Source organism: Monodelphis domestica, chromosome 6 (assembly GCF_027887165.1).
Source record: "Monodelphis domestica isolate mMonDom1 chromosome 6, mMonDom1.pri, whole genome shotgun sequence".
Classification (NCBI taxonomy): Eukaryota; Metazoa; Chordata; class Mammalia; order Didelphimorphia; family Didelphidae; genus Monodelphis; species Monodelphis domestica.
Window position 1 is genome coordinate 81,160,316 of NC_077232.1, and position 15,126 is coordinate 81,175,441.

The 15,126-nt window shown below is 38.8% G+C and overlaps 1 protein-coding gene across 3 annotated transcripts in view; it reads left to right on the forward strand.

Annotated features, from left to right (window-relative positions):
* SH3BP2 (SH3 domain binding protein 2) overlaps positions 1–15,126 on the forward strand; it is a 114,113-nt gene that overhangs the window by 55,848 nt on the left and 43,139 nt on the right. For all 3 annotated transcript variants that reach the window (XM_056802329.1, XM_056802328.1, XM_007496831.3), the window contains one exon: positions 6,552–6,611. The gene's annotated coding sequence lies outside the window, so the exon portion shown is untranslated. The remainder of the gene's footprint in view (positions 1–6,551; positions 6,612–15,126) is intronic.

The window sequence follows — 15,126 nt, forward strand, 5'->3', positions numbered from 1 at the left end:
TTCACCTCATCTCTGGTTCTAAAAGGTATTCCCCTCCAGTTATACTTACTTTCAAGATCAGATATTGTTACAATTAGAATAAGATTCTCCACAGAAACTTACTTTCTCCATGTGCCTCCATTCTCAGGGAATAAGGACAGCTAGCAGCCAGTGAAGTCATCCACATTCAATAAATGAATCAAATACCGCCTCCTTCAGGAAGCCACCCAGATCCTTCCCTCTTACCTTTCTCTTCCTCCTAACCCTCACCAGAAGAGTTCTCTTCCTTCCTCTGGCAGTACTTCATTTCTGTCCTATAAAATTTAGTCATATTCTTGTAGCATTTATTTATAATATAGTCATCTGTCCTATAGGGTAAGATCAATATCTTGTCCTAAAAATGCTTGGTACAGGACCTTGCTTAATTGGTATTTACTGAATGAATGAAACAGTCCATATGTCAGTGAATATCAGCAGATCTCTAGGTCAAGAAGAAAAAGAGGAACTGACCAGGAGACTTCAAGAATATATGAATATTCTTGATATTATAAATAAATATATAAATAAGAATAAATTTTAAAAAAAAGTTTTAGCCCTTACCTTCCATCTTGGAATCAGTACTGTGTCTTGGTTCTAAGGCAGAAGAGTGGTAAAGGCTAGGCAAGTTAAGGGACTTGCCTGGGGTCACACAGCTAGGAAGTGTCTGAGGTCAAATTTGAACCCAGGACCTCCCTTCTCTGGACCTGGCTCTCAATCCACTGAGCCATCTAGCTGCCCTATGGATCAGATAATCTTAACTTGTGGTCTGTGAACTTGGTTTAAAATTTTTTTAATGTTTATATTAAACTCCAATTGGTTTCCTTTGTAATCCTACATATCTTGGGGCATATAGGTTTTCAAAGGAAAACTAGCACTTGCTGAGCCCTTTTCATGTCCACTGGCATTCAACTCTCATCTATGGCTCCATGAAGCTGTAGCATGCACAGCGATCACCCCCTCCCTGATAGGCCACCTTGGCAGATGTTGTAAACCAGGTAGAGGGCAACCAATAGTATATAACTGGCTTGTTAGGGTAGGATGTCTATCCCAAGCATGTGAAGATTTCCCCTGGTGGAACAGGCACATGAATAATTGCTCCAACAGCCATGAACGTGTCTGAAGCAGGCCCTGTGGAGTGTTTGGAGCTTAGTGAGACATTGAAGACCCCAAGGTTATCCAATGCATCCTGAGCCCTCAAAGAATGTATATTCTGTTGGTATCAAATATTGACTGAATGTAGGTAAGTAAATACAAAATAATTTGAGGAGAGAAATTGCTTTAAGGTGGAGATAAGCTTTGGAAAAAATAAGGCGTTTGCAGGTGGAGGTTTTAGACATGGGAGAGAGCGTCTGCACATGCATACAAGTAGGCGGTGCAATATTGAGTTTTAGGAACAGAGAGGAGTCTGTTTTGGCTTTAAGTGGCAGATTTAAATGTGAGAACAGGAGAAATTTCCTTACTATTAGAGCTAGGCAGAAGTGGAATGGGCTGCCGTGGGATGTAGTGTATTTGATCTTAGAGTCATTAGGGAACCATTGCAGATTTTTGAGTAAGGAAGTGGCATGATCAGGCTTGTGCTTTGGGACTACAATTTTGGCAGTTGTGAGGAGGATGGAATGGTGGAAGAGAGACATGAGACATGCAGGCCCAATAAATGAGTGCTGCAAAAGCCCTTCAAGAAGAGAAGACTCAGCCTTGGGGCATGGGCCATGCATGCTTAGGGGGTGTATATTATTAATATTAATATATGATTAATCAACAAAGGACACTTAAAAGATAGAAAAATCAATGACACAAATAAGAAAAAAGCCAGGAGAAAGTAGTGCCATGGAATTAAATTCAATATAACAATCATTTAATGAGAATATTAGCTAGATGAGAGATAGATAGGATAGATGGATAGATCAATGAGAAATAGATAGAATAGACAAATGGAGAGTTAGATGAGAAATAGCATAGATAGATACTTGACTAGATGGAAGAGATAGATAGGATAGATGGGTGGATGGGAAGATGATAGGTAGACAGACAGACAGATAGATACATAGATAGATAGATAGAGAAAACATTTAGTATTGCTAAAAGAAAGATACTCAAAAAGTTCACATTCAAATGGGGCAGAGAGGCAAACATAAGTCATTAGATAAATACAAGATATGTACAGAGGAGATGGAAAGTAAGCTCAGAGGCGAAAACACAAGGCTGCGTCTCTTGGCAGAAGATGGAAATTTTCTCTGGAAAGAGACCTGGAAAATGAATCTTCAGAAAAGAGGAGGGAGAGTATTCCAGTGCAGAGACATGAATACAAGAGATGAATTGTGTCTGAGGGGCATCAAGGAGGCCAGTGTAGCTAGATTATAGAGCACATTAGGGGAGTAAATTAAGAAGACTAGAAAGGTAATGGTTGTGAAGAGCTTTCAATGTCGAACAGTGGACTTTCTTTGATCCTGGCTATAATTGGGAGCTACTTGAATTTAGTGAGTCGGGGGCTCATGTGATCAGAGCTATGTTTTAGGGAAATCACTTTGGGAGTTGAGTGGAGGATTGGAATGAGGAAAGACTTGCATTTTGCTAGCATAACTTTCAGGATCTCAATTCAAGATCACCTTCATGTCATAGATATGAAAGATTAAAGAGGGGAGGTGTGGAACACATGTGAAATTTTGACTTGATCAACTCTTACCCACTTTATTCTTGAGTTTCCATGATGATGTCCAAAGAAATTTTTAAAAACATTCTCAGTTCTGTATTTCCCAGGCACTTAAGTATAGGGCTTGATGTTATATGTTTGTTCTAAATAGGCTTGTCATGAACTTGAAAGATCCTTCCCTGTATTAACACTAAAAAGCTTTCCTTTTTACAAGTTTTATGCTTTTGGGTGGAATTTGCAGCAGTTTTTCACCCTGAACAAATTCCCTCTTGCTTCTGTAAGTTTAGTACCAAAAACAACTTTTGCTTTGAAAACAAACCTAGAAAGTCCCCAGGGGAGCATGCTTTGCAGCTTTTAAGAGAATACCAGGCCTGCTTTGTTGGGTAGAATTACCCAGTGGGCACAAAGTGGTAGTAAGTGCTGAGTTTTAAAACCTAGAGCTAAAACTGATAAAAGATTGTGTTTAAGTTTAGGTTGAAAGCAACAAGCACAGTAACAGAGAAATGAAGACAACAGGGACTTTGGAACTACAAAAATGTAGTTTCCATGGAGTTTCTATAGAATCCATCCACCTTGACCTTTAGAATTTATTCATATCCTAAGGCTTCAGTGGTCACAGGAGAACATTGTTCATACACACACACACACAATCATTCAAGAAACCTTCTTAGCTGTCTACTGATAGCAAAGCACTATGCTAGGCACTAGGGATACTAAGATGGGTAAAGCACAATCCTTGTTCCCCTCAAAAAAGTTTTCACCCCGATGTAGGGCAAGAATTGGCAGCTAGGTGGTGCAGATAGAGCACTGGACCTAGAGTCAGGAAGACTCATCTTCCAGACTTCAGATCTGATCTCAGGTACTTACTAGCTGGGCAAGTCACTTAACCTTTTTTTTTTTGCCTCAGTTTCCTCATCTGTAAAGTGAGCTGGAAAAGGAAACAGCAAATACTCCAATATCTTTGCTAAGAAAACCCCAAATGGAGCCACAAAGAGTCAGGCAGGACTGAAAAAAATGACTGAATGATGACAGGTAGAGTCTACAGAGTAGAATGTCAGTTGGATTTTCTTTTTTGGTTAACACTACCTCAACTCTTCTGAGCTGAGAAAACTTTAAACATCTTTAGTGGTTCCTCTTCCCTTTCTCATCTTATTATTTCCATAAAGATCAAACAAAATATTAAGTTCACTATACTTTAGTTAGTTTAGTTAGTTTAGTTTTTCCATGTTATTGATATTTGCACCAGGGTGATCTTTTAGCATCTACATCCCCAATCATATCTCCATTGAACCATGTGATCAAACAGTTGTTTTTCTTCTGTGTTTCTCCTCCCACAGTTCTTCCTCTGGATGTGGATAATGTTCTTTCTCATAAATCCCTCAGAATTGTCAACAACAGGGTATTTTTTAAGGGGCCTTAAGGAGTAGCTCAGGTGAAAAACAAATCTCCCTTAAAACTTTTAATTAATTATAATATTTTCCCATGATTACATGATTCATGTTCTTTCCCTCCCCTCCTTTCTTCTCCCTCCCATAGCCAATGAGCAATTCAACTGGATTTTACATGTATCATTGATCAAAACCTATGAAAAGCAAATCTTGTAAGAGTTAGGAAAATGTGTTGGGGATGCCAGGCCAGTAATGCCATTAGTTTGAAAGTCTCATGAGAGATTTTTCTTGTTGCTCAATTAAAAAGAGAAAATGGGATTAAAAAAAAAAAGATCTGAAGTATAAATCCTGAAAACATCTTTGTTTTCTTGTGGCTTTGGTAAACTTAGGATGTAGTAAGAAATTAAATTTGGAATATAGTTTCCACTTAATGCAGTAGAAGGAAGATGGGGGGGTGGAGTACAAGGGGTATCACAGTATATCTTTTTTTAACTTTTACCTTCCATCTTAGAATTGATACTAAGTATCAATTCTTTTTTTTTTTAACACTTACCTTCCATCTCCAGGAGTTAATACTGTGTAAGAAGAGAGGTAAGGGCTAGGCAATGGGGCTTAAGTGACTTGCCCAGAGTTACACAGCTGGAAAGTATCTGAGGTCAGATTTAAACCCAGGACCTCCTGTCTCTAGGTCTGACTCTCAATCAACTGAGCCACCCAGCTACCCCCCCCCCCCCCCCCCGTATCAATTCTAAGACAGAAAAGCAGCAAGGACTATGCAATTGGTCTTACGGTCATATTTGAACCCAGATCCTCCTGACTCCAAGCTTGGTGCCCTATCCACTGTACTACCTAGCAGCTCCACAGTATGTCACATCTAACACTAGCCCTGCCACTAATTTTATTTGTGACCTGGTTAGATCATTCAAATTTCATGCAGCCTAGGTGCCTCATCATATAAAATAAGATCTCTAGGGTCCCTTCCACCTCTAGCGTTCCATGAGGCTTTAAGCTCCAATGGCATAATGGATAGACTTGCAGCCAGGATGATCTAGATTCAAATCCTGCTTAAGACCTGGGCAAGTCAGTTAATTTTTCTGAGCCTCAATTTCTTTCTCTATTAATCAGGGATGAAAAGGAATAAAGGATAATAATAGTATTTATCTCATAGGGTTGTTTCAGAGCTTAGAAAAATAATATATATCTTTAGATGCCAACTATCATTGTTGTCAATCTGTTAAATATTTATACTTGTAGTTGTGAAGATGCAACATTGGTACATTGGTTAAACTTTTAAGTTCATATGGTGTCAAAAAGGCTTATGGGGAAGATCAACTGTTAGGCCAATAGTCAGGAAGATGGGTTCAAATATGGCCTCAGAAACTTACCCTGGACAAGACACTTAACCTGTGTGCCTTATTCCATTGGAGAAGGAAATGGCAAACCACTCCAGTATCTTTGTCAAGAAAGCCCTGTGGATAATACTGGTGTGTTTTGGTCCAAAAAGCCACAAAGAGTGGCTGTGACTGAACAACAATAAACATTTCTTCACCTGGATTCTGTAAACTTTTTAAAAATTATTTTGACAATGCTCTTTCAGTGTGTTTGGTTTCCTTTCTAATGTCATTGATTTTACTGCATACATTAAAGATTATTCTGAAAAGGGGTCGATAGGCTTCACCAGACTATAAAAGCTACAAAAACAACAGGCCTGCTTTAAGAATGGGATAGAGACAATGGCTTGTTTCCTGACTTTGTCCTGTGATCTTTACTGGACTTCAGAGTAGGTAATGGACTCTAGGGGCCAGAATTCTCACAATCTTCACAGGGTTTTGAAAGGTCAGATGGCTAAAATCTTTTTCATCTAAGGATGGTAAAATAGAAATGCCAAGAGAACTTTCACAAAGCCACATTAGCTGCACATCAGTGGCAGATTTGGAACTGAATTTTTGTTGTTTGTTTTTAGCCCTTACTTTCCATCTTAGAATTAATACTGTGTATTGGTTCTAAGGCAGAAGAGTGGTAAGGGCTAAGCAATGGGGGTTAAGTGACTTGCCCAGGGTCACACAGCTGGGAAGTATCTGAGTTCATATTTGAACCCAGGACCTCCTGTCTCTAGGCCTGGTTCTCAATCCACTGAGCCACCCAGCTGCCCCTGGGGTTGAATTCCTGATCCTCTCATTATGCCCAAGAGCTGCATGGATTTAAAAAACAAACAAACAAAAAAACCTCTTACCTTCTGCCTTAGAATCAATACTATGTATTGGGTCCAAGGAAGAAGAGTAAGGCAACAGGCATTAAATAACTTGCCTAGGGTTATTTTGGGGACAGATTCAGTAAAATTTAAACCCAGGACTGTCTCCAGGCCTGACTTTCTAGCTCCTGACTGGGTAGAATTTGATTTTTCTCTGCCTACCCTTTGAAATATGTCCAACACCATTTCTAGCCTGGGGTCTCTTCACCCCCAAAATGAACACTTTTTCCTCTTGTCCTTTTAGAGTCAAGATCACAGATTAATGCTTCACCTTGCTTCGGATTTGCTGACATTTACTTCTTGGGTAAGTTCTTTATCATTCCTTATTTAAATTTTCCCTTGGAATGGTCTGAGATGCCATTTCTAAAATGATACAATTTCCTTAAGCCCCTGCTTCATTTTCCCACTAACCTTTGAATTGACATTTTAATTCTTCTGAGACTTTGGTTGTCCATCATTTGTAGGAAAATAATACCGCAATAGGATTCTTGCTATTAAGAGTTAGTTTCCTCCTACAGGAAGATATTCTAATCAAATACAGATCCAGGGCATCTTCTTTGAAGACATTTTCCTATAGCATGTCACTGCAGGTAAACCCCTAAATGGAAGGGATGGTGCCTATCAGTCTGACCTGTTTTGAAACTGAGGATTTAAACCATCCAGCTCACCCCTGTTCATTTTACACACAAGGAAATGGAAGCTCAGAGAGGAAAGTGACTTACCTACAAAGTTCACACAGAAAATAAGTATCAGAGCTGGGATTCTAATCCAGATCCTGTCACTCCAAATCCTTTGGTCTTTCTACCACACTTCAGTGCCACCCTCTTTGTCCTTTAGTATAATAAAGCCATTCTGCCTTCAGGGAAGGTGCTTAGAAATGTAAAAGCCTCCAATACAAGGTGACTTCCTCAATTATTATTGATGTACTGCTTCAGAGGATCTAGGGTCTCTTACTATTAGCTAGCATTAGAACAAGCACTTTACAAATATCTTCTCACTTTATTCTCAGAGCAACCCTGGGAAGTAGATGCTTTTAATATCCCCATTTTACAGATGAGAAAGCTGAGACACATAGCAGTTAAGTGACTCGCCCAGAGTCACACAGTTAGGAAGTGTCTGAGTATGGTTTGTTCTCAGATCTTCCTCCCTCCAGATTTAGCACTCTAATGTATCACCTAGCCCTCATGAGACATTTAAATATCCCATCTTTCCTCCCAAAATATGTCCATTGAAAAAAATTCCAGAATCCCTCTACCATCACCATTACCATTTGCCTCTCTCTTTTTTAACTTCCTTCCCCCACTGCACTTATCTCTCTACCTCCCTCCACACCCCACCCCAAGAAGAATCTCTTCTCCTATCAGCTGGCTCCCCGCTTATAGCTCATCCTAAAAAAAAAAAAATTCACTTCCAGAATTCCCTCTAGCTATTATCCTATGTCTCTCCTTCCTTTCCCAACCAAAGTTTTTGAAAAAGCTGTTGGAATTCATTGTTGCCATTTTCTTTCCTCTTGCTCCCATATCAACCCTCCCATTCAATTTGGCTTCTTGTAGTAGTAGTAGTCTCTACTACTACTACTAGTAGTAACTACTATTACTACTATTACTAGTAGTAATCGAGGATGACGATTATCTTTGTGCGCTTTCATCTGTGATGTAGATGAGTGTGCACAAAGACACTTGTGCATGAAGGAGATTTAAGTGGAAAAGTCGTTGCACAGAGACAGTCCCACTCTCTCAGCATCGGAAGCCTGGGTCCAGTGGCACGGAAGGTCGTTACACCTGGAGACTTCCTCAGCTGCATTGGATGACCGTGTTGTCCTTTGTGCTCCAACACGCCCTAAGCACTCCACAGTGCTTTGCTGCGTCGCCCTCTCAGCTGTTGAACCTTCTTATTGGTTTCTTCTGTCTGTTCGGCTGAAGCAGTCTTCACATGCTGGGTGAGCAAAGCCCTGGTTCACCAGGGGTCTACGACCCGATGGCTACCCTCACAAGGTTTAGCCGGCCTGTCGAAGCTGTTGCCCGGGGTGTGGCCCCTGCCACATGCTAGCAGCTACTGGGAGCCACAAGTGAGAGCTGGGTGTCAGGTGGGGGTCAGAGGCTGGAGAGCTGCCCTAGAAGGGCACGACAAGCCCTCCATACCAGAGATACTACCCCTCCCTGAGCACCCCATATACCCCATTTGGCTTCTATGAATAAAAAAAGAACATTATTAGGTGCCTACCATGTGCCTTGCCAAGTACTCTGCTAAGCATAAAGACATAGAGCAGGCTGCTTTCAAGGAATTCACAATACACGTAAACCAGTTTAGTTTCAGGGTCTGTCGAAAGGTCTAGAAGTCAATGAAAGAACAGTCAGCAAGACTCCAGTTTCTTCACTCAACTGAAATTTTCTTTCCAAAGTTAGCAATGCTCTTTTTTTAAAACCTTTACCTTCTGTCTTCTAATCAATATTAAATATCTATTCTAAGGCAGAAGAGCAGTAAGGGCTAGGCAACTAGGGTTAAGTGACTTGCCCAGGGTCACATAGCTAAGAAGTATCTGAGGCCAAATTTGAACCCAGGATCTCTCATTTCTAGGCTTGGCTCTCTGTCTACTGAGCCACCTAGATGTTCCCCAATGTTCTTTAATTAGCCAAATGTAACACTCTTTTCTAGGTCTTCATTCTCTTGACCTCTCTGGAACATTTGACACTGTTGACCACCTTCTTTCTCCTACCTGTCCTTCAAGTCTCTCAATACTGAAAACCATTTTCATAACTGCCAGAATCGTTTTTCAAAAGACCCTTAGCTCCTACTCAGTAAATTCATGGCTTCTGGTTACCTCTAGTATCCAATATAAAATCTTCTGTATTATCTAAAGCTTTTATCTATCTGTCCACATCCTCCCTTCTTCCCTGCTGCCATGTACTCTCTGCTCCATTACTGATCCTTCCATATAATTCTGTTTCTCATCTGAGTTCTTTTGCTTATATTCCTAGAGCACTTTCTTACTCTTCAGCTCTGCCTCAATTTCTCTGGCTAATTTCAGACATTAACTTCTCTAGGAAGAAATTTCCAATCCCCAAGTTGCTAGCAGCTTCCCTTCTCTCTCTCTCTCTCTCTCTCTCTCTCTCTCTCTCTCTCTCTCTCTCTCTCTCTCTCTCTCTCAGCCCTTACCTTCCGTCTAAGAATCCGTACCATTTATTGGTTCTATGGGGCTTGCCCAATGTCACTCAGGGTAAGTGTCTGAGATCATTTGTGAGTGGAGGACCTCCTATCTCCATACCTGGCTATTCTATCTGTGAGTCACCTGCCTGCCTGTGTAGCAGCTTCCCGTAAGTTTCCTTTCATCTACTCCATATGTATCTTTTATGTAACTATGCATGAGTTGTAGAAACCTGTTTATGCCACTAGGTGGCACAGAAGATAGAGTTCTGAACGTTGAGTTAGGAAGACCTGAATTCAAATTTGATTCAGACTTATTAACTATATGATCCTTGGTAAGTCATTTAACCTCTGTCTATCTCCATTACAGACTGTAAATTGAAACAAAAATAGCACCCCTACCTGCCAATGCTGTTGTGAGAATAAAACGAGATAAAATTTGTAGTGTTTTGCAGACTTTAAAGCACTACATAAATGCTGTCATTTATTATTATTCCCCCCCCTCTAATGAGAAATTCTGATATATAAACTCTTTGAGGGCAGGAAGAGTTTTTATTTTTTTATTGTATTCCCAGAGCTCAGCACATTAACTTGACTCTAATAAGTGTTTTATAACTGTTGATTGAATGAATGATTTACCACTTTCTACCTGTGTGACCTTGGGCAAGTCACTAATTATTGAATCTTAGTTTCCTTCATTGAAAAATGCATGGGTTGGACTAGATGACCTCTCATGTCCCTTCTGTCTCTAAATCCCCAATTCCTTCATTATGAAACTGGCTTTAAGCAAGTGAGAGTTCATCGGTAAAGATCAATAAGGAGGAAAGAGGTGGAAACCAGAATTAGAGTAAGGAGGAGTGAGGGTCATTGATGGAAGAAGTTGACATCAGGAAACACTTCCCATTTACCCCTTCTCCAGCCTGGGCCAACTAGACTCCAGAGGGCAGTGCGGAACATGAATGGCATAAGTCTTCGTACCATTTGTATATTTCTGAGAGGGAGAGAAAAGGACCACCAAGCCTTACCACATGCCATTGTGCATAATAATCTTCCAGATCATCAATAACTTGGGAGAGAACAATTTCATTTGAGGGGGGCTTTAGTATCCACTGAGCATTATCATGCCCTTCAGACCTTTAGACCTGTGCACCCTAAGGACCCCTGAGACTTGCCAATTGACCTTCACCGTGAAAACCCCTGGGGCTGCCCCTACTCCCTGAAGAGGAACTCTTTTATAGATATTTTCTCCTCCAATTGGGATGTGAGTTCCTGGGGAATAGAGAATGTCTCTTTTCTTCTGTTTGTTTGTATCATTAGCCTAGAGCACAGGGCTTAGCACTCAATAAATACTTCTCTTTCATTCATTCATTCATTCATTCATTCATTCATTCACAGAAAAGGGAAAACATAATTTCAAGTCTCTGGCAGTTGTGAGAACCATAGTTTGATAAACAGTGATTCAGATGAGCAACTCACTGAGGAGGGTTCTTGCTCTTGGACAATGTCATCAAAAAGGATTCTTAATCTTCCTATTTCCTCCTCAGATAGAGAATCCGAGGCTGATATGAAGAAGCCAAATGGGTTGCCCACTAAAAACATCCTGTTTTAATAGTAGTACTATTGATGATCAAATCATTTATCTTGGTAGTAAGAATAATTATTATTGCTTCTTAAGGTAAATAAACTAAGTACTTTTACTAATCCTCACAGGGTACTGTACAGATCCCAAATCCCTGGGAATACAATCTATATTGTATTACCTACCTTCTTGGGGAAGATAGAGGAGAGAGGGAGAGAGGGAGAGAGATTGCAAAATAATAGAAAACAAATATTTAAAAATTGTATGGACATGTAATCTGGAAAAAATAAAATTTATTGTAATTTTTTAAATTTAAGTTTATTTGTTTAATTAATTAATTTAGAATATTTTTCCCATGGTTACATGATTCATGTTCTTTCCCTCCCTTCCTGTCACCTCCTCCCATAACCAATGAGCAACTCCACTGGGTTTTACATGTATAATCGTGTAACTTAAAAAAAAATTGTTAAAAGGTATCAGTTCCAAGGCAGAAGACCCATTAGGGTTAGACAATTGCCCAGAGTCATACAACTAGAAAATATATGAGGCCAAATTTGAACCCAAGACCTCCCATCTCCAGGCCTTTCTCTCTATCCATTGAACCTTGTAGCTGTGCTAAGTTTAAACATTTTCACTAAAGATGTATAACCTTGAAGAGGAGTTTCCCTCCCTAGAGTTTAATTTCCTCATTTGTAAAATAATGAGATTTTTAGAAATCACTTTGTGATTTCTAACCCCCTTTTTATTCTAATATTCTGTTGGAAAGTCCCTTTTAGCTTTATTGTTCTTTTTTCTACAAAACTAATTTGAATTTTATTTGATTCCCATCCCATCCTTGGAATTGGGACCAGAATGTAAGAAAATGGGCCTGAAGCCATCTAACAATCCAAAATGACCTGCTTTGCCTTTTTTCTAAGATTTTCTCTGATGCCTCTTTCTTTTTTTTTTTTCATAAAGGGAAGTAGGATTTCTCATTTCATCTCCACCTCATCTTCATCTCTATTTTGGGAAGTTTTTGGAGGGTGATTGACTCATCCGGGGACCTTGCATAAACCTCTTGACTTCCCTTTTACCCTAGGAAAATACCTTCATTATTTCCATTTCTTTTTTTAGATATACATTTTCACTTAAAAAAAAAAACATCAAATTTTTTAGATAAAAACTTTATTTGGACACTACAAACATTTCTCATCATTTACCCAGACCCTCTCTGTCTCCCCCACCTCAACACACACCAACATACAAAATGCCCACCACACAGTTAAACCTCATAGGGTGATTGTGACTGAACATACATGGCCCTTGGGTCTTTCATAATTTACCAGGCCTTCACAGAAAGGAAGGGTGTGCATTTTGCCTTTAATCCTCTAGTGCCAACGTGATTTCTTATATTTGACCTACGCTTTGTTCCCTTTTTGAGTTGTTGGCTACTTGCATTGTGATTTCTCTTCTAGGTATGCTTTTCATCCTTTCACAGGAATCTTATTCATGTTTCTCTGAGATGTTCATATTCAACATCATACAATAATATCTTTCATGGTCTTTTACACCCAGAGTGTTCAGCCATTTCCCATTTGTTGGGCATATCTTTTCTTTTCAGATGTGGGTGGGGTTTTGTTTCAGTAATTACAAATAATGCTGATAGGTATATGTAGCTTATATATTGCTATTTATGTACACAGTCTCCTTCTAGAATATAAGCTCCTTAAAGGCAGATACTGTTGTTGCCATTTCTTTGTATCTCTAGTACTTAACAGTTGCTCCATGACTGCCAGACGATATTACTTTGTTTGGGTCTTTTATTATTTATGTTTTTAATTTTTTTTTTCAGGCTACATATTTGTACAATTTTCAGTGATCTTTTTTTTTTTGCATTTATGTTCTCTCCCTCCCTCCCACTCCTTTCTCTTCTCTAAGGCAGCAGGTAATATGATATGGATTGTGCATGTTATAATATAATGCATATTTCCATGTACATCATGTTGTGAAAGAAGACATCCCTTAGACAAGTGAAAATTCCTGGAGGAAATAAAGTAAAGAATGCTCCAATCGGCGTTTGTACTTGTCAATTATATATTATAATACTTCTATTATATATATATATATATAACATTATATATATATGTAAAATTATATATTATAACATATTATAATATATACTATAGCAGTAGATAGCCTTTAACATCACAAGTCCCTTGGTGTTATCCTTGCATTGTTGATAATAGTTGAAGTCATTCACAGGTGATCATTATACTTTATTGCTACCATGTACAACATTCTTCTAGTTATCACTTTATTCTACATCACTTCATGTAAGTCTTTCCAGGTGTTTTTGTTTGTCATTTCTTATGGTGCAATAGTATTCCATTGCTACCATATAGCACAACTTGTTTCGCCATTCCTCAATTGGTGGGTAATCCTTCAGTTTCTTGTAGACAGCAAATTGTGGGATTCTGACTTTTAATCCATTCTGTCATCTTGTTCTATTTTATCAATGAGTTCATCCCATTCACAATGATAAAAGCACTTAAGAAATAAATGCTTATTGATCGAATGGTAGGTTCCCATCTTGTTATACCAGTATTATACCCATACAGGATTTCTGGGTCAAAGGTTATGAGCAATTTAGTAATTACTCTTGCATGATTCCACATTGTTTTCCAGAGTTTTTAACCCAATAGTTCCATTAATGGTCATTTAGTATACTTGTCCTCCACCTTGGAATTTTTCCCCTCTTGCCATCTTTGTAAATTTGCTCCTGGTAGCCACTGACATTTCTATAACACATTCAAGTTTGAAAAGTCCATTATGTCATTTAAACTATAAGAGAGGGCATTTCAATAGGAATTTAAAGAGAGCCAGAGACTAATAGGCAGAACTGAGGAGAAAAATCATTCCAGAGAAAAGAATTAGCCAGAAAAAAAAGGACCACATCCTAAGCATGGAGTGTTTTGTTTGTCCAGCGTCATTGGATTAAAGAGTAAGGTTTAAGAAGACTGGAAAGGGTGAAAGTCGTGAGATTATGAAGGACTTTGAATGCCAAACAGAGCATTTGGCTCATTGTTACTGGATTAATAAAGAATCACTGGAGTTTACTGAATAGGGAAAGGCATAATTGATTTAGGAAAATCACTTTAGTGTTTATGAATAGAGGATAAATTGTAGTGAGGAGACACTTGAGACAGCCAACCTTCATCCAAATGAGGATAGTAATAGGGAAGGGGAAGGGAATAAGTATTTATATAGCACCTACAACATACATAACTAGGTTCTGTTAGGTGATCAACAGCTAGGTGGTACAGTAGGTAGAGGGCCAGACTTCTTTCTGAGTTCAAATCCAGCCTCAGACACTAACTGTGTGACCCTGAGGGAGACTCTTAACTCCATTGACATCAGTTTTCCTCATCTGTAATATAAACGAGGAGAAAATAGCAAACCACTTCAATATTTTTGCCTAGAAAACCCAAGATGAGGTCATGACAAGTCAGACACGACTGAAAAATAATTGAACAAACATATTTAGTACCAGACATTATGCTAAGCACTTTAAAATATCTCATATTATCCTCACAATAACCCTTCCAGGTAGGCACTATTATTATACTCATTTTATAGCTGAGGAAACTGGGACAAGAAGAGATGAAATGACTTGTCTAGGATCATAAGAGGTAGTAAGTGTCTGAGGTTACAATTGGTCTTAAATCTTTCTAACTCTAGACCCAGCACACCTATATACCTCTAATAATAGTCCCTACCTCTCAGTTTGTTATAGGAATAAAATGAGATAATGTTTCTAAAGTGCCTTGGAAATCTTAAAACAGTCTATAAATGCTATCATCATGATCTTTTTGAAAATACTTTTCTTGAGTGTTGAAATATAAGCTGACCAAGTATCTCATAATTTTTTGCATTGTTTTCCCTGTCTTTGGACCCACAAAAAACCTATTTTGTCCGCTCCTTTATTTGTCTCTGAGGAGAACTCTCTAGGCATCCTTCTATTTAGCTGAATCTTTCTTTTGTTTCTGGTTTCATTCATTTGCTGCAAGAATATTCATATCAATATGACTCAGTCTCTCCGGTATCATTTACCATGTTG